The following is a 20,263-nucleotide window of genomic DNA, read 5'->3' on the forward strand; positions in this document are numbered from 1 at the left end:
CTAAATCACATGTGTGTCTCTCGCTCAATTAGGAATACAGGGAAACCGAAAAGTGTTATCTCGCACTGTATGGCACAGAAACAAATTTCCAAAGAAAGAACAGAAACGCAAAGCACAACTTTGTAAATTAAATGACATACGTGTCGCCTGTTCAATTATTATAACAAGAAAACTGAAAAGTGATATAACGCACTGTACAGCACAGGAACAAATTTCCATCGAAAGAACAGAAACGCAAAGCACAACTTTGTAAATTAAATGACATACGTGTCGCCTGTTCAATTATTATAACAAGAAAACTGAAAAGTGATATAACGCACTGTAGAGCACAGGAACAAATTTTCATCGAAAGAACAGAAAAGCAAAGCACAACTTTTTAAAGGAATTCACATACTTGTCGCCTGTTCAATTATTATAACAGGAAAACTGAAAAGTGATATATGACACTGTACAGCACAGGAACAAGTTTCCATCGAAAGAACAGAAAATCAAAGCAAAATTTTTAAAGGAATTCACATACGTGTCGCCTGTTCAATTATTATAACGGGAAAACTGAAAAGTGATATATGACATTGTACAGCACAGGAACAAGTTTCAAATGAAAGAACAAAAAAGAAAATCACTAATTTGTAAACTAAATCACATGTGTGTCGCTCGCTCAATTAGGAATACCGGAAAACTGAAAAGTGTTATCTCGCACTGTACGGCACAGAAACAAGTTTCCATTGAAAGAACAGATACACAAAGCAAAACTTTGTAAACTAATTCACATATGTGTCGCCTGTTCAATTATTATAACAGGAAAACTGAAATGTGATATAACCCTAACCCTAACCCTAACCCTAAGCCCCTAACCCTAACCCTAACCCTAACCCTAACCCTAAGCCCCTAACCCTAACCCTAACCCTAACCCTAACCCTAACCCCTAACCCTAACCCTAACCCTAACCCCTAACCTTAAGCCCCTAACCCTAACCGCTAACCCTAACCCTAACCCTAACCCCTAACCCTAAACCTAACCCTAACCGTAACCCTAACCATATCCCTTACCCAACCCTAAACTAACCCTAACCCTAACCCTAAACCTAACCCTAAACCTAACCCTAACTTGTTCCTAACAGGAACAAGTTTCCAAGGAAAGAACGTAAATGAAAAGAACTACTTTGTAAACTAAATCACATGTGTGTCGCTCGCTCAATTAGGAATACAGGGAAACCGAAGTGTTATCTCGCACTGTATGGCACAGAAACAAATTTCCAAAGAAAGAACAGAAAGTCAAAGCACAACTTTGTAAACTAATTCACATATGTGTCGCCTGTTCAATTATTATAAAAGGAAAACTGAAAAGTGATATAACCCTATCCCTAACCCTAACCCTAAGCCCCTAACCCTAACCCTAACCCTAACACTAACCCTAAGCCCCTAACCCTAACCCTAACCGTAACCCTAACCCCTAACCCTAACCCTCACCCTAAACGCAAACCCTAACCATAACCCTAGCTGTAACCCTAACCATATCCCTTACCCAGCCCTAACCTAACCCTAACCCTAACCCTAACCCTAAACCTAACCCTAAACCTGACCCTAACTTGTTCCTAACAGGAACAAGTTTCCAAGGAAAGAACGTAAATGAAAAGAACTACTTTTAAACTATATCACATGTGTGTCGCTCGCTCAATTAGGAATACAGGGAAACCGAAAACTGTTATCTCGCACTGTATGGCACAGAAACAAATTTCCAAAGAAAGAACAGAAACGCAAAGCACAACTTTGTAAATTAAATGACATACGTGTCGCCTGTTCAATTATTATAACAAGAAAACTGAAAAGTGATATAACGCACTGTACAGCACAGGAACAAATTTTCATCGAAAGAACAAAAAAGCAAAGCACAACTTTTTAAAGGAATTCACATACTTGTCGCCTGTTCAATTATTATAACAGGAAAACTGATAAGTGATATAATGCACTTTACAGCACAAGAAGAAGTTTCCATCGAAAGAACAGAAAAGCAAAGCACAACTTTTTAAACGAATTCACATACGTTTCGCCTGTTCAATTATTATAACAGGAAAACTGAAAAGTGATATATGACATTGTACAGCACAGGAACAAGTTTCAAATGAAAGAACAAAAAAGAAAATCACTAATTTGTAAACTAAATCACATGTGTGTCGCTCGCTCAATTAGGAATACAGGGAAACCGAAAAGTGTTATCTCGCACTGTACGGCACAGTAACAAGTTTCCATTGAAAGAACATATACACAAAGCAAAATTTTGTAAACTAATACACATATGTGTCGCCTGTTCAATTATTATAACAGGAAAACAGAAAAGTGATATAACCCTAACCCTAACCCTAAGCCCCTAACCCTAACCCTAAGCCCCTAACCCTAACCCTAACCCTAACCCTAACCCTAACCCCTAACCCTTAACCTAACCCTAACCCTAACCCTAACCCCTAACCCTAACCCTAACCCTAACCGTAACCCTAACCATATCCCTTACCCAGCCCTAAACTAACCCTAACCCTAAACCTAAACCTAACCCTAAACTTAACCCTAACTTGTTCCTAACAGGAACAAGTTTCCAAGGAAAGAACGTAAATGAAAAGAACTACTTTGTAAAGTAAATCACATGTGTGTCGCTCGCTCAATTAGGAATACAGGGAAACCGAAGTGTTATCTCACACTGTATGGCACATAAACAAATTTCCAAAGAAAGAACAGAAACTCAAAGCGCAACTTTGTAAACTAATTCACATATGTGTCGCCTGTTCAATTATTATAAAAGGAAAACTGAAAAGTGATATACCCCTATCCCTAACCCTAACCCTAAGCCCCTAACCCTAACCCTAACACTAACACTAACCCTAAGCCCCTAAACCTAACCCTAAACCTAACCCTAACCCCTAACACTAACCCTCACCCTAACCCCAAACCCTAACCCTAACCCTAACCGTAACCCTAACCATATCCCTTACCCAGCCCTAACCTAACCCTAATCCTAACCCTAAACCTAACCCTAACTTGTTCCTAACAGGAACAAGTTTCCAAGGAAAGAACGTAAATGAAAAGAACTACTTTGTAAAGTAAATCACATGTGTGTCGCTCGCTCAATTAGGAATACAGGGAAACCGAAGTGTTATCTCGCACTGTATGGCACAGAAACAAATTTCCAAAGAAAGAACAGAAACGCAAAGCACAACTTTGTAAATTAAATGACATACGTGTCGCCTGTTCAATTATTATAACAGGAATACTGAAAAGTGATATATGACATTTTACAGCACAGGAAAAAGTTTCCATCGAAAGAACAGAAAAGCAAAGCAAAATTTTTAAAGGAATTCACATACGTGTCGCCTGTTCAATTATTATAACAGGAAAACTGAAAAGTGATATAACGCACTGTACAGCACAGGAACAAGTTTCAAATGAAAGAACAAAAAAGAAAATCACTAATTTGTAAACTAAATCACATGTGTGTAGCTCGCTCAATTAGGAATACAGGAAAACTGAAAAGTGTTATCTCACACTGTACGGCACAGAAACAAGTTTCCATTGAAAGAACAGATACACAAAGCAAAACTTTGTAAACTAATTCACATATGTGTCGCCTGTTCAATTATTATAACAGGAAAACTGAAAAGTGATATAACCCTAACCCTAACCCTAACCCTAACCCTAACCCTAACCCTAACCCATAACCCTAACCCTAACCCCTAACCCTAAGTCCCTAATCCTAACCCCTAACCCTAACCCTAACCCTAACCCCTAACCCTAACCCTAACCCTAACCGTAACCCTAAACATATCCCTTACCCAGCCGTAAATTAACCCTAACCCTAACCCTAAACCTAACCCCTAACCCTAACCCTAACCCTAACCCCTAACCCTAACCCTAACCCTAACCCCTAACCCTAACCCTAACCCTAACCCTAACTGTAACCCTAACCTTATCCCTTACCTAGCCATAACCTAACCCTAACCCTAACCCTAACACTAAACCTAACCCTAAACCTAACCCTAACTTGTTCCTAACAGGAACAAGTTTCCAAGGAAAGAACGTAAATGAAAAGAACTACTTTGTAAACTAAATCACATGTGTGTCGCTCGCTCAATTAGGAATACAGGGAAACCGAAAAGTGTTATCTCGCACTGTATGGCACAGAAACAAATTTCCAAAGAAAGAACAGAAACGCAAAGCACAACTTTGTAAATTAAATGACATACGTGTCGCCTGTTCAATTATTATAACAAGAAAACTAAAAAGTGATATAACGCACTGTACAAAACAGGAACAAATTTCCATCGAAAGAACAGAAAAGCAAAGCACAACTTTTTAAAGAAATTCACATACTTGTCGCCTGTTCAATTATTATAACAGGAAAACTGAAAAGTGATATATGACATTGTACAGCAAAGGAACAAGTTTCCATCGAAAGAACAGAAAAGCAAAGCAAAATTTTTAAAGGAATTCACATACGTGTCGCCTGTTCAATTATTATAACAGGAAAACTAAAAAGTGATATAACGCACTGTACAGCACAAGTACAAGTTTCCATCGAAAGAACAGAATAGCAAAGCACAACTTTTTAAACGAATTCACATACGTTTCGCCTGTTCAATTATTATAACAGGAAAACTGAAAAGTGATATATGACATTGTACAGCACAGGAACAAGTTTCAAATGAAAGAACAAAAAAGAAAATCACTAATTTGTAAACTAAATCACATGTGTGTCGCTAGCTCAACTAGGAATACAGGAAAACTGAAAAGTGTTATCTCGCACTGTACGGCACATAAACAAGTTTCCTTTGAAAGAACAGATACACAAAGCAAAACTTTGTAAACTAATACACATATGTGTCGCCTGTTCAATTATTATAAAAGGAAAACTGAAAAGTGATATAACCCTAACCCTAACCCTAACCCTAACCCTAAGCCCCTAACCCTAACCCTAACCCTAACCCTAACCCTAACCCTAACCCTAACCCCAACCCCTAACCCTAACCCTAACCCCTAACCCTAACCCTAACCCTAACCGTAACCCTAACCATATCCCTTACCCAGCCTTAACCTAACCCTAACCCTAAACCTAAACCTAAGCTAACTTGTTCCTAACAGTAACAAGTTTCCAAGGAAAGAACGTAAATGAAAAGAACTACTTTGTAAACTAAATCACATGTGTGTTGCTCGCTCAATTAGAAATACAGGGAAACCGAAATGTGTTATCTCGCACTGTATGGCACAGAAACAAATTTCCAAAGAAAGAACAGAAACTCAAAGCACAACTTTGTAAACTAATTCACATATGTGTCGCCTGTTCAATTATTATAAAAGGAAAACTGAAAAGTGATATAACCCTATCCCTAACACTAACCCTAAGCCCCTTACCCTAACAATAACACTAACACTAACCCTAAGCCCCTAACCATAACCATAACCCTAACCCTAACCCCTAACCCTTACACTCACCATAACCCCAAACCCTAACCCTAACTCTAACCGTAACCCTAACCATATCCCTTACCCAGCCCTAACCTAACCCTAACCCTAACCCTAAACCTAACCCTAAACCTAACCCTAACTTGTTCCTAACAGGAACAAGTTTCCAAGGAAAGAACGTAAATGAAAGAACTACTTTGTAAACTAAATCACATGTGTGTCGCTCGCTCAATTAGGAATACAGGGAAACCGAAAAGTGTTATCTCGCACTGTATGGCACAGAAACAAATTTCCGAAGAAAGAACAGAAACTCAAAGCACAACTTTGCAAACTAATTCACATATGTGTCGCCTGTTCAATTATTATAACAAGAAAACTGAAAAGTGATATAACGCACTGTACAGCACAGGAACAAATTTTCATCGAAAGAACAGAAAAGCAAAGCACAACTTTTTAAAGGAATTGACATACTTGTCGCCTGTTCAATTATTATAACAGGAAAACTGAAAAGTGATATATGACATTGTACAGCACAGGAACAAGTTTCAAATGAAAGAACAAAAAAGAAAATCACTAATTTGTAAACTAAATCACATGTGTGTCGCTCGCTCCATTAGGAATACAGGAAAACTGAAAAGTGATATATGACATTGTACAGCACAGGAACAAGTTTCAAATGAAAGAACAAAAAAGAAAATCACTAATTTGTAAACTAAATCACATGTGTGTCGCTCGCTCCATTAGGAATACAGGAAAACTGAACAGTAATATATCTCACTGTACAGCACAAGAACAAGTTTCCAATGAAAGAACAGAAAAGCAAAGCACTTCTTTTAAACAGAATCACCTGTGTGTCACTCGCTCAATTAGGAATACAGGAAAACTGAAAAGTGTTATCTCGCACTGTACGGCACAGAAACAAGTTTCCATTGAAAGAACAGAAACGCAAAGCACAACTTTGTAAAATAACTCACATATGTGTCGCCTGTTCAATTAGTATAACAGGAAAAATGAAAAGTGATATAACCCTACCCTAACCCTAACCCTAAGGCCCTAACCCTAACCCTAACCCTAACCCTAACCTTAACCCTAACCCTAAACCCTAACCCTAACCCTAACCCTAACCCTAACCCTAACCCTAACGCTAACCCTAGCCCTTACCCAGCCCTAACCTAACCCTAACCCTAACCCTAACCCTAACCCTAACCCTAACCCTAACTTGTTCCTAACAGGAACAAGTTTCCAACGAAAGAACGTAAATGAAAAGCACTACTTTGTAAAGTGAATCACATGTGTGTCACTCGCTCAATTAGGAATACAGGAAAACCGAAAAGTGTTATCTAGCACTGTACGGCACAGAAACTAGTTTCCATCGAAAGAACAGAAAAGCAAAGCACAACTTTGTAAACTAAATCACATACCTGTCGTCCGTTCAATTATTACAACAGGAAAACTGAAAAGTGATATATCACAGTGTACAGCACAGAAACAAGTTTCCAAGAAGAACAGAAACCCAAAGCACTACTTTGTAAACTAAATCACATGTGTGTCGCTCCCTCAATTAGGAATACAGGAAAACCGAAAAGTGTTATCTCACACTGTATGGCACAGAAACAAGTTTCCAAAGAAAGAACAGAAACGCAAAGCACAACTTTGTAAACTAAATGACATACGTGTCGCCTGTTCAATTATTATAAGAGGAAAACTGAAAAGTGATATAACACACTGTACAGCACAGGAACATGTTTCCATCGAGAGAACAGAAACGCAAAGCACAACTTTGTAAACTAATTCACATACGTGTCGCCTGTTCAATTATTATAAAAGGAAAACTGAAAAGTGATATAACCCTATCCCTAACACTAACCCTAAGCCCCTTACCCTAACAATAACACTAACACTAACCCTAAGCCCCTAACCATAACCATAACCCTAACCCTAACCCCTAACCCTTACACTCACCATAACCCCAAACCCTAACCCTAACTCTAACCGTAACCCTAACCATATCCCTTACCCAGCCCTAACCTAACCCTAACCCTAACCCTAAACCTAACCCTAAACCTAACCCTAACTTGTTCCTAACAGGAACAAGTTTCCAAGGAAAGAACGTAAATGAAAGAACTACTTTGTAAACTAAATCACATGTGTGTCGCTCGCTCAATTAGGAATACAGGGAAACCGAAAAGTGTTATCTCGCACTGTATGGCACAGAAACAAATTTCCGAAGAAAGAACAGAAACTCAAAGCACAACTTTGCAAACTAATTCACATATGTGTCGCCTGTTCAATTATTATAACAAGAAAACTGAAAAGTGATATAACGCACTGTACAGCACAGGAACAAATTTTCATCGAAAGAACAGAAAAGCAAAGCACAACTTTTTAAAGGAATTGACATACTTGTCGCCTGTTCAATTATTATAACAGGAAAACTGAAAAGTGATATATGACATTGTACAGCACAGGAACAAGTTTCAAATGAAAGAACAAAAAAGAAAATCACTAATTTGTAAACTAAATCACATGTGTGTCGCTCGCTCCATTAGGAATACAGGAAAACTGAAAAGTGATATATGACATTGTACAGCACAGGAACAAGTTTCAAATGAAAGAACAAAAAAGAAAATCACTAATTTGTAAACTAAATCACATGTGTGTCGCTCGCTCCATTAGGAATACAGGAAAACTGAACAGTAATATATCTCACTGTACAGCACAAGAACAAGTTTCCAATGAAAGAACAGAAAAGCAAAGCACTTCTTTTAAACAGAATCACCTGTGTGTCACTCGCTCAATTAGGAATACAGGAAAACTGAAAAGTGTTATCTCGCACTGTACGGCACAGAAACAAGTTTCCATTGAAAGAACAGAAACGCAAAGCACAACTTTGTAAAATAACTCACATATGTGTCGCCTGTTCAATTAGTATAACAGGAAAAATGAAAAGTGATATAACCCTACCCTAACCCTAACCCTAAGGCCCTAACCCTAACCCTAACCCTAACCCTAACCTTAACCCTAACCCTAAACCCTAACCCTAACCCTAACCCTAACCCTAACCCTAACGCTAACCCTAGCCCTTACCCAGCCCTAACCTAACCCTAACCCTAACCCTAACCCTAACCCTAACCCTAACCCTAACTTGTTCCTAACAGGAACAAGTTTCCAACGAAAGAACGTAAATGAAAAGCACTACTTTGTAAAGTGAATCACATGTGTGTCACTCGCTCAATTAGGAATACAGGAAAACCGAAAAGTGTTATCTAGCACTGTACGGCACAGAAACTAGTTTCCATCGAAAGAACAGAAAAGCAAAGCACAACTTTGTAAACTAAATCACATACCTGTCGTCCGTTCAATTATTACAACAGGAAAACTGAAAAGTGATATATCACAGTGTACAGCACAGAAACAAGTTTCCAAGAAGAACAGAAACCCAAAGCACTACTTTGTAAACTAAATCACATGTGTGTCGCTCCCTCAATTAGGAATACAGGAAAACCGAAAAGTGTTATCTCACACTGTATGGCACAGAAACAAGTTTCCAAAGAAAGAACAGAAACGCAAAGCACAACTTTGTAAACTAAATGACATACGTGTCGCCTGTTCAATTATTATAAGACGAAAACTGAAAAGTGATATAACACACTGTACAGCACAGGAACATGTTTCCATCGAGAGAACAGAAACGCAAAGCACAACTTTGTAAACTAATTCACATACATGTCGCCTGTTCAATTATTATAACAGGAAAACTGAAAAGTGATATATCACATTGTACAGCACAGGAACAAGTTTCAAATGAAAGAACAAAAAAGAAAATCACTAATTTGTAAACAAAATCACATGTGTGTCGCTCGCTCCATTAGGAATACAGGAAAACTGAACAGTAATATATCTCACTGTACAGCACAAGAACAACTTTCCAACGAAAGAACAGAAAAGCAAAGCACTACTTTTAAACAGAATCACCAGTGTGTCGCTCGCTCAATTAGGAATACAGGAAAACTGAAAAGTGTTATCTCGCACTGTACGGCATAGAAACAAGTTTCCATTGAAAGAACAGAAACTCAAAGCACAACTTTGTAAACTAATTCACATATGTGTCGCCTGTTCAATTATTATAACAGGAAAACTGAAAAGTGATATAACCCTACCCTAACCCTAACCCTAAGGCCCTAACCCTAACCCTAACACTAACCCTAACCCCTAACCCTAACCCTAACCCTAACCCTAACCCTAACCCTAACCCTAATGCTAACCCTATCCCTTACCCAGCCCTAACCTAACCCTAACCCTAACCCTAACCCTAACTTGTTCCTAACAGGAACAAGTTTCCAACGAAAGAACGTAAATGAAAAGCACTACTTTGTAAAGTGAATCACATGCGTGTCACTCGCTCAATTAGGAATACAGGAAAACCGAAAAGTGTTATCTCGCACTGTACGGCACAGAAACTAGTTTCCATCGAAAGAACAGAAAAGCAAAGCACAACTTTGTAAACTAAATCACATACGTGTCGCCCGTTCAATTATTACAACAGGAAAACTGAAAAGTGATATATCACACTGTACAGCACAGAAACAAGTTTCCAAGAAGAACAGAAACTCAAAGCACTACTTTGTAAACTAAATCACATGTGTGTCGCTCCCTCAATTAGGAATACAGGGAAACCGAAAAGTGTTATCTCACACTGTATGGCACAAAAACAAGTTTCCAAAGAAAGAACAGAAACGGAAAGCACAACATTGTAAACTAAATGACATACGTGTCGCCTGTTCAATTATTATAAGAGGAAAACTGAAAAGTGATATAACACACTGTACAGCACAGGAACATGTTTCCATCGAAAGAACAGAAACGCAAAGCACAACTTTGTAAACTAATTCACATACGTGTCGCCTGTTCAATTATTATAACAGGAAAACTGAAAAGTGATATATCACATTGTACAGCACAGGAACAAGTTTCAAATGAAAGAACAAAAAAGAAAATCACTAATTTGTAAACTAAATCACATGTGTGTCGCTCGCTCAATTAGGAATACAGGAAAACTGAAAAGTGATATATGACATTGTACAGCACAGGAACAAGTTTCAAATGAAAGAACAAAAAAGAAAATCACTAATTTGTAAACTAAATCACATGTGTGTCGCTCGCTCCATTAGGAATACAGGAAAACTGAACAGTAATATATCTCACTGTACAGCACAAGAACAAGTTTCCAATGAAAGAACAGAAAAGCAAAGCACTTCTTTTAAACAGAATCACCTGTGTGTCGCTCGCTCAATTAGGAATACAGGAAAACTGAAAAGTGTTATCTCGCACTGTACGGCACAGAAACAAGTTTCCATTGAAAGAACAGAAACGCAAAGCACAACTTTGTAAACTAACTCACATATGTGTCGCCTGTTCAATTAGTATAACAGGAAAAATGAAAAGTGATATAACCCTACCCTAACCCTAACCCTAAGGCCCTAACCCTAACCCTAACCCTAACCCTAACCTTAACCCTAACCCTAAACCCTAACCCTAACCCTAACCCTAACCCTAACCCTAACGCTAACCCTATCCCTTACCCAGCCCTAACCTAACCCTAACCCTAACCCTAACCCTAACCCTAACCCTAACTTGTTCCTAACAGGAACAAGTTTCCAACGAAAGAACGTAAATGAAAAGCACTACTTTGTAAAGTGAATCACATGTGTGTCACTCGCTCAATTAGGAATACAGGAAAACCGAAAAGTGTTATCTAGCACTGTACGGCACAGAAACTAGTTTCCATCGAAAGAACAGAAAAGCAAAGCACAACTTTGTAAACTAAATCACATACCTGTCGTCCGTTCAATTATTACAACAGGAAAACTGAAAAGTGATATATCACAGTGTACAGCACAGAAACAAGTTTCCAAGAAGAACAGAAACCCAAAGCACTACTTTGTAAACTAAATCACATGTGTGTCGCTCCCTCAATTAGGAATACAGGGAAACCGGAAAGTGTTATCTCACACTGTATGGCACAGAAACAAGTTTCCAAAGAAAGAACAGAAACGCAAAGCACAACTTTGTAAACTAAATGACATACGTGTCGCCTGTTCAATTATTATAAGAGGAAAACTGAAAAGTGATATAACACACTGTACAGCACAGGAACATGTTTCCATCGAGAGAACAGAAACGCAAAGCACAACTTTGTAAACTAATTCACATACGTGTCGCCTGTTCAATTATTATAACAGGAAAACTGAAAAGTGATATATCACATTGTACAGCACAGGAACAAGTTTCAAATGAAAGAACAAAAAAGAAAATCACTAATTTGTAAACTAAATCACATGTGTGTCGCTCGCTCCATTAGGAATACAGGAAAACTGAACAGTAATATATCTCACTGTACAGCACAAGAACAACTTTCCAACGAAAGAACAGAAAAGCAAAGCACTACTTTTAAACAGAATCACCAGTGTGTCGCTCGCTCAATTAGGAATACAGGAAAACTGAAAAGTGTTATCTCGCACTGTACGGCATAGAAACAAGTTTCCATTGAAAGAACAGAAACTCAAAGCACAACTTTGTAAACTAATTCACATATGTGTCGCCTGTTCAATTATTATAACAGGAAAACTGAAAAGTGATATAACCCTACCCTAACCCTAACCCTAAGGCCCTAACCCTAACCCTAACACTAACCCTAACCCCTAACCCTAACCCTAACCCTAACCCTAACCCTAACCCTAACCCTAATGCTAACCCTATCCCTTACCCAGCCCTAACCTAACCCTAACCCTAACCCTAACCCTAACCCTAACTTGTTCCTAACAGGAACAAGTTTCCAACGAAAGAACGTAAATGAAAAGCACTACTTTGTAAAGTGAATCACATGCGTGTCACTCGCTCAATTAGGAATACAGGAAAACCGAAAAGTGTTATCTCGCACTGTACGGCACAGAAACTAGTTTCCATCGAAAGAACAGAAAAGCAAAGCACAACTTTGTAAACTAAATCACATACGTGTCGCCCGTTCAATTATTACAACAGGAAAACTGAAAAGTGATATATCACACTGTACAGCACAGAAAAAAGTTTCCAAGAAGAACAGAAACTCAAAGCACTACTTTGTAAACTAAATCACATGTGTGTCGCTCCCTCAATTAGGAATACAGGGAAACCGAAAAGTGTTATCTCACACTGTATGGCACAAAAACAAGTTTCCAAAGAAAGAACAGAAACGGAAAGCACAACATTGTAAACTAAATGACATACGTGTCGCCTGTTCAATTATTATAAGAGGAAAACTGAAAAGTGATATAACACACTGTACAGCACAGGAACATGTTTCCATCGAAAGAACAGAAACGCAAAGCACAACTTTGTAAACTAATTCACATACGTGTCGCCTGTTCAATTATTATAACAGGAAAACTGAAAAGTGATATATCACATTGTACAGCACAGGAACAAGTTTCAAATGAAAGAACAAAAAGAAAATCACCAGTTTGTAAACTAAATCACATGTGTGTCGCTCGCTCCATTAGGAATACAGGAAAACTGAACAGTAATATATCTCACTGTACAGCACAAGAACAACTTTCCAGCGAAAGAACAGAAAAGCAAAGCACTACTTTTAAACAGAATCACCAGTGTGTCGCTCGCTCAATTAGGAATACAGGAAAACTGAAAAGTGTTATCTCGCACTGTAAGGCATAGAAACAAGTTTCTATTGAAAGAACAGAAACTCAAAGCACAACTTTGTAAACTAATTCACATATGTGTCGCCTGTTCAATTATTATAACAGGAAAACTGAAAAGTGATATAACCCTACCCTAACCCTAACCCTAAGGCCCTAACCCTAACCCTAACCCTAACCCTAACCCCTAACCCTAACCCTAACCCTAACCCTAACCCTAACCCTAACCCTAATGCTAACCCTGTCCCTTACCCAGCCCTAACCTAACCCTAACCCTAACCCTAACCCTAACCCTAACTTGTTCCTAACAGGAACAAGTTTCCAACGAAAGAACGTAAATGAAAAGCACTACTTTGTAAAGTGAATCACATGCGTGTCACTCGCTCAATTAGGAATACAGGAAAACCGAAAAGTGTTATCTCACACTGTACGGCACAGAAACTAGTTTCCATCGAAAGAACAGAAAAGCAAAGCACAACTTTGTAAACTAAATCACATACGTGTCGCCCGTTCAATTATTACAACAGGAAAACTGAAAAGTGATATATCACACTGTACAGCACAGAAACAAGTTTCCAAGAAGAACAGAAACTCAAAGCTCTACTTTGTAAACTAAATCACATGTGTGTCGCTCCCTCAATTAGGAATACAGGGAAACCGAAAAGTGTTATCTCACACTGTATGGCACAAAAACAAGTTTCCAAAGAAAGAACAGAAACGGAAAGCACAACATTGTAAACTAAATGACATACGTGTCGCCTGTTCAATTATTATAAGAGGAAAACTGAAAAGTGATATAACACACTGTACAGCACAGGAACATGTTTCCATCGAAAGAACAGAAACGCAAAGCACAACTTTGTAAACTAATTCACATACGTGTCGCCTGTTCAATTATTATAACAGGAAAACTGAAAAGTGATATATCACATTGTACAGCACAGGAACAAGTTTCAAATGAAAGAACAAAAAAGAAAATCACTAATTTGTAAACTAAATCACATGTGTGTCGCTCGCTCAATTAGGAATACAGGAAAACTGAAAAGTGATATATGACATTGTACAGCACAGGAACAAGTTTCAAATGAAAGAACAAAAAAGAAAATCACTAATTTGTAAACTAAATCACATGTGTGTCGCTCGCTCCATTAGGAATACAGGAAAACTGAACAGTAATATATCTCACTGTACAGCACAAGAACAAGTTTCCAATGAAAGAACAGAAAAGCAAAGCACTTCTTTTAAACAGAATCACCTGTGTGTTGCTCGCTCAATTAGGAATACAGGAAAACTGAAAAGTGTTATCTCGCACTGTACGGCACAGAAACAAGTTTCCATTGAAAGAACAGAAACGCAAAGCACAACTTTGTAAACTAACTCACATATGTGTCGCCTGTTCAATTAGTATAACAGGAAAAATGAAAAGTGATATAACCCTACCCTAACCCTAACCCTAAGGCCCTAACCCTAACCCTAACCCTAACCCTAACCCTAACCTTAACCCTAACCCTAAACCCTAACCCTAACCCTAACCCTAACCCTAACCCTAACGCTAACCCTATCCCTTACCCAGCCCTAACCTAACCCTAACCCTAACCCTAACCCTAACCCTAACCCTAACCCTAACCCTAACGTTAGGAACAAGTTTCCAACGAAAGAACGTAAATGAAAAGCACTACTTTGTAAAGTGAATCACATGTGTGTCACTCGCTCAATTAGGAATACAGAAAAACCGAAAAGTGTTATCTAGCACTGTACGGCACAGAAACTAGTTTCCATCGAAAGAACAGAAAAGCAAAGCACAACTTTGTAAACTAAATCACATACCTGTCGTCCGTTCAATTATTACAACAGGAAAACTGAAAAGTGATATATCACAGTGTACAGCACAGAAACAAGTTTCCAAGAAGAACAGAAACCCAAAGCACTACTTTGTAAACTAAATCACATGTGTGTCGCTCCCTCAATTAGGAATACAGGGAAACCGGAAAGTGTTATCTCACACTGTATGGCACAGAAACAAGTTTCCAAAGAAAGAACAGAAACGCAAAGCACAACTTTGTAAACTAAATGACATACGTGTCGCCTGTTCAATTATTATAAGAGGAAAACTGAAAAGTGATATAACACACTGTACAGCACAGGAACATGTTTCCATCGAGAGAACAGAAACACAAAGCACAACTTTGTAAACTAATTCACATACGTGTCGCCTGTTCAATTATTATAACAGGAAAACTGAAAAGTGATATATCACATTGTACAGCACAGGAACAAGTTTCAAATGAAAGAACAAAAAAGAAAATCACTAATTTGTAAACTAAATCACATGTGTGTCGCTCGCTCCATTAGGAATACAGGAAAACTGAACAGTAATATATCTCACTGTACAGCACAAGAACAACTTTCCAACGAAAGAACAGAAAAGCAAAGCACTACTTTTAAACAGAATCACCAGTGTGTCGCTCGCTCAATTAGGAATACAGGAAAACTGAAAAGTGTTATCTCGCACTGTACGGCATAGAAACAAGTTTCCATTGAAAGAACAGAAACTCAAAGCACAACTTTGTAAACTAATTCACATATGTGTCGCCTGTTCAATTATTATAACAGGAAAACTGAAAAGTGATATAACCCTACCCTAACCCTAACCGTAAGGCCCTAACCCTAACCCTAACACTAACCCTAACCCCTAACCCTAACCCTAACCCTAACCCTAACCCTAACCCTAACCCTAATGCTAACCCTATCCCTTACCCAGCCCTAACCTAACCCTAACCCTAACCCTAACCCTAACCCTAACTTGTTCCTAACAGGAACAAGTTTCCAACGAAAGAACGTAAATGAAAAGCACTACTTTGTAAAGTGAATCACATGCGTGTCACTCGCTCAATTAGGAATACAGGAAAACCGAAAAGTGTTATCTCGCACTGTACGGCACAGAAACTAGTTTCCATCGAAAGAACAGAAAAGCAAAGCACAACTTTGTAAACTAAATCACATACGTGTCGCCCGTTCAATTATTACAACAGGAAAACTGAAAAGTGATATATCACATTGTACAGCACAGGAACAAGTTTCAAATGAAAGAACAAAAAAGAAAATCACTAATTTGTAAACTAAATCACATGTGTGTCGCTCGCTCCATTAGGAATACAGGAAAACTGAACAGTAATATATCTCACTGTACAGCACAAGAACAAGTTTCCAACGAAAGAACAGAGGGGCAAAGCACAACTTTTTAAACTAATTCACATATGTGTCGCCTGTTCAATTATTATAACAGGAAAACTGAAAAGTGATATAACCCTAACCCTAAACCTAACCCTAAGGCCCTAACCCTAACCCTAACCCTAACCCTAACCCCTAACCCTAATCCTACCCCTAACCCTAACCCTAACCCTAACCCTAACGCTAACCCTATCCCTTACCCAGCCCTAACCTAACCCTAACCCTAACCCTAACCCTAACCCTAACCCTAACTTGTTCCTAACAGGAACAAGTTTCCAACGAAAGAACGTAAATGAAAAGCACTACTTTGTAAAGTGAATCACATGTGTGTCACTCGCTCAATTAGGAATACAGGGAAACAGAAAAGTGTTATCTCGCACTGTACGGCACAGAAACTAGTTTCCATCGAAAGAACAGAAAAGCAAAGCACAACTTTGTAAACTAAATCACATACGTGTCGCCCGTTCAATTATTACAACAGGAAAACTGAAAAGTGATATATCACACTGTACAGCACAGAAACAAGTTTCCAAGAAGAACAGAAACCCAAAGCACTACTTTGTAAACTAAATCACATGTGTGTCGCTCCCTCATTTAGGAATACAGGGAAACCGGAAAGTGTTGTCTCACACTGTATGACACAGAAACAAGTTTCCAAAGAAAGAACAGAAACGCAAAGCACAACTTTGTCAACTAAATGACATACGTGTCGCCTGTTCAATTATTATAAGAGGAAAACTGAAAAGTGATATAACACACTGTACAGCACAGGAACATGTTTCCATCGAAAGAACAGAAACGCAAAGCACAACTTTGTAAACTCATTCACATACGTGTCGCCTGTTCAGTTATTATAAGAGGAAAACTGAAAAGTGATATATCACATTGTACAGCACAGGAACAAGTTTCAAATGATAGAACAAAAAAGAAAATCACTAATTTGTAAACTAAATCACATGTGTGTCGCTCGCTCCATTAGGAATACAGGAAACCTGAACAGTAATATATCTCACTGTACAGCACAAGAACAAGTTTCCAACGAAAGAACAGAAAGGCAAAGCACAACTTTATAAACTAATTCACATATGTGTTGCCTGTTCAATTATTATAACAGGAAAACTGTAAAGTGATATAACCCTAACCCTAACTCTAACCCTAACCCTAACCCTAACCCTAACCCTTAACCCTAACCCTAACCCTAACCCTAACCCTAACCCTAACGCTAACCCTATCCCTTACCCAGCCCTAACCTAACCCTAACCCTAACCCTAACCCTAAGGCCCTAACCCTAACCCTAACCCTAACCCCTAACCCTAACCCTAACCCTAACCCTAACCCTAACCCTAACCCTAATGCTAACCCTATCCCTTACCCAGCCCTAACCTAACCCTAACCCTAACCCTAACCCTAACCCTAACTTGTTCCTAACAGGAACAAGTTTCCAAATAAAGAACGTAAATGAAAAGCACTACTTTGTAAAGTGAATCACATATGTGTCACTCGCTCAATTAGGAATACAGGAAAACCGAAAAGTGTTATCTCGCACTGTATGGCACAGAAACTAGTTTCCATCGATAGAACAGAAAAGCAAAGCACAACTTTGTAAACTAAATCACATACGTGTCGCCCGTTCAATTATTACAACAGGAAAACTGAAAAGTGATATATCACACTGTACAGCACAGAAACAAGTTTCCAAGAAGAACAGAAACCCAAAGCACTACTTTGTAAACTAAATCACATGTGTGTAGCTCCCTCAATTAGGAATACAGGGAAACCGGAAAGTGTTATCTCACACTGTATGGCACAGAAACAAGTTTCCATTGAAAGAACAGAAACGCAAAGCACAACTTTGTAAACTAATTCACAAACGTGTCGCCTGTTCAATTATTATAACAGGAAAACTGAAAAGTGATATAACGCTAACCCTAACCCTAACCCTAAGGCCCTAACCCTAACCCTAACCCTTACCCTAACCCTAACCCCTAACCCTAACCCTAACCCTAACCCTAACCCTAACGCTAACCCTATCCCTTACCCAGCCCAAACCTAACCCTAACCCTAACCCTAACACTAACCCTAACCCTAACCCTAACCCTAACTTGTTCGTAACAGGAACAAGTTTCCAACGAAAGAACGTAAATGAAAAGCACTACTTTGTAAAGTGAATCACATGTGTGTCACTCGCTCAATTAGGAATACAGGAAAACCGAAATGTGTTATATTGAACTGTACGGCACAGAAACTAGTTTCCATCGAAAGAACAGAAAAGCAAAGCACAACTTTGTAAACTAAATCACATACGTGTCGCCCGTTCAATTATTACAACAGGAAAACTGAAAAGTGATATATCACCCTGTACAGCACAGAAACAAGTTTCCAAGAAGAACAGAAACCCAAAGCACTACTTTGTAAACTAAATCACATGTGTGTCGCTCCCTCATTTAGGAATACAGGGAAACCGGAAAGTGTTATCTCACACTGTATGACACAGAAACAAGTTTCCAAAGAAAGAACAGAAACGCAAAGCACAACTTTGTAAACTAAATGACATACGTGTCGCCTGTTCAATTATTATAAGAGGAAAACTGAAAAGTGATATAACACACTGTACAGCACAGGAACATGTTTCCATCGAAAGAACAGAAACGCAAAGCACAACTTTGTAAACTAATTCACATACGTGTCGCCTGTTCAATTATTATAACAGGAAAACTGAAAAGTGATATATCACATTGTACAGCACAGGAACAAGTTTCAAATGAAAGAACAAAAAAGAAAATCACTAATTTGTAAACTAAATCACATGTGTGTCGCTCGCTCCATTAGGAATACATGAAAACTGAACAGTAATATATCTCACTGTACAGCACAAGAACAAGTTTCCAACGAAAGAACAGAAAGGCAAAGTACAACTTTGTAAACTAATTCACATATGTGTCGCCTGTTCAATTATTGTAACAGGAAAACTGAAAAGTGATATAACCCTAATCCTAACTCTAACCCTAACCCTAACCCTAACCCTAACCCCTAACCCTAACCCTAACCCTAAACCTAACCCTAAACCTAACCCTAACCCTAACGCTAACCCTATCCCTTACCCAGCCCTAACCTAAGCCTAACCCTAACCCTAACCCTAAGGCCCTAACCCTAACCCTAACCCTAACCCCTAACCCTAACCCTAACTCTAACTCTAACCCTAACCCTAACCCTAATCCTAATGCTAACCCTATCCCTTACCCAGCCCTAACCTAACCCTAACCCTAACCCTAAACCTAACCCTAACTTGTTCCTAACAGGAACAAGTTTCCAACGAAAGAACGTAAATGAAAAGCACTACTTTGTAAAGTGAATCACATGTGTGTCACTCGCTCAATTAGGAATACAGGAAAACCGAAAAGTGTTATCTCGCACTGTACGGCACAGAAACTAGTTTCCATCGAAAGAACAGAAACGCAAAGCACAACTTTGTAAACTCATTCACATACGTGTCGCCTGTTCAGTTATTATAAGAGGAAAACTGAAAAGTGATATATCACATTGTACAGCACAGGAACAAGTTTCAAATGATAGAACAAAAAAGAAAATCACTAATTTGTAAACTAAATCACATGTGTGTCGCTCGCTCCATTAGGAATACAGGAAACCTGAACAGTAATATATCTCACTGTACAGCACAAGAACAAGTTTCCAACGAAAGAACAGAAAGGCAAAGCACAACTTTATAAACTAATTCACATATGTGTTGCCTGTTCAATTATTATAACAGGGAAACTGTAAAGTGATATAACCCTAACCCTAACTCTAACCCTAACCCTAACCCTAACCCTAACTTGTTCGTAACAGGAACAAGTTTCCAACGAAAGAACGTAAATGAAAAGCACTACTTTGTAA

This window comes from Meriones unguiculatus, chromosome 19 (genome assembly GCF_030254825.1).
Source record: "Meriones unguiculatus strain TT.TT164.6M chromosome 19, Bangor_MerUng_6.1, whole genome shotgun sequence".
Classification (NCBI taxonomy): domain Eukaryota; kingdom Metazoa; phylum Chordata; class Mammalia; order Rodentia; family Muridae; genus Meriones; species Meriones unguiculatus.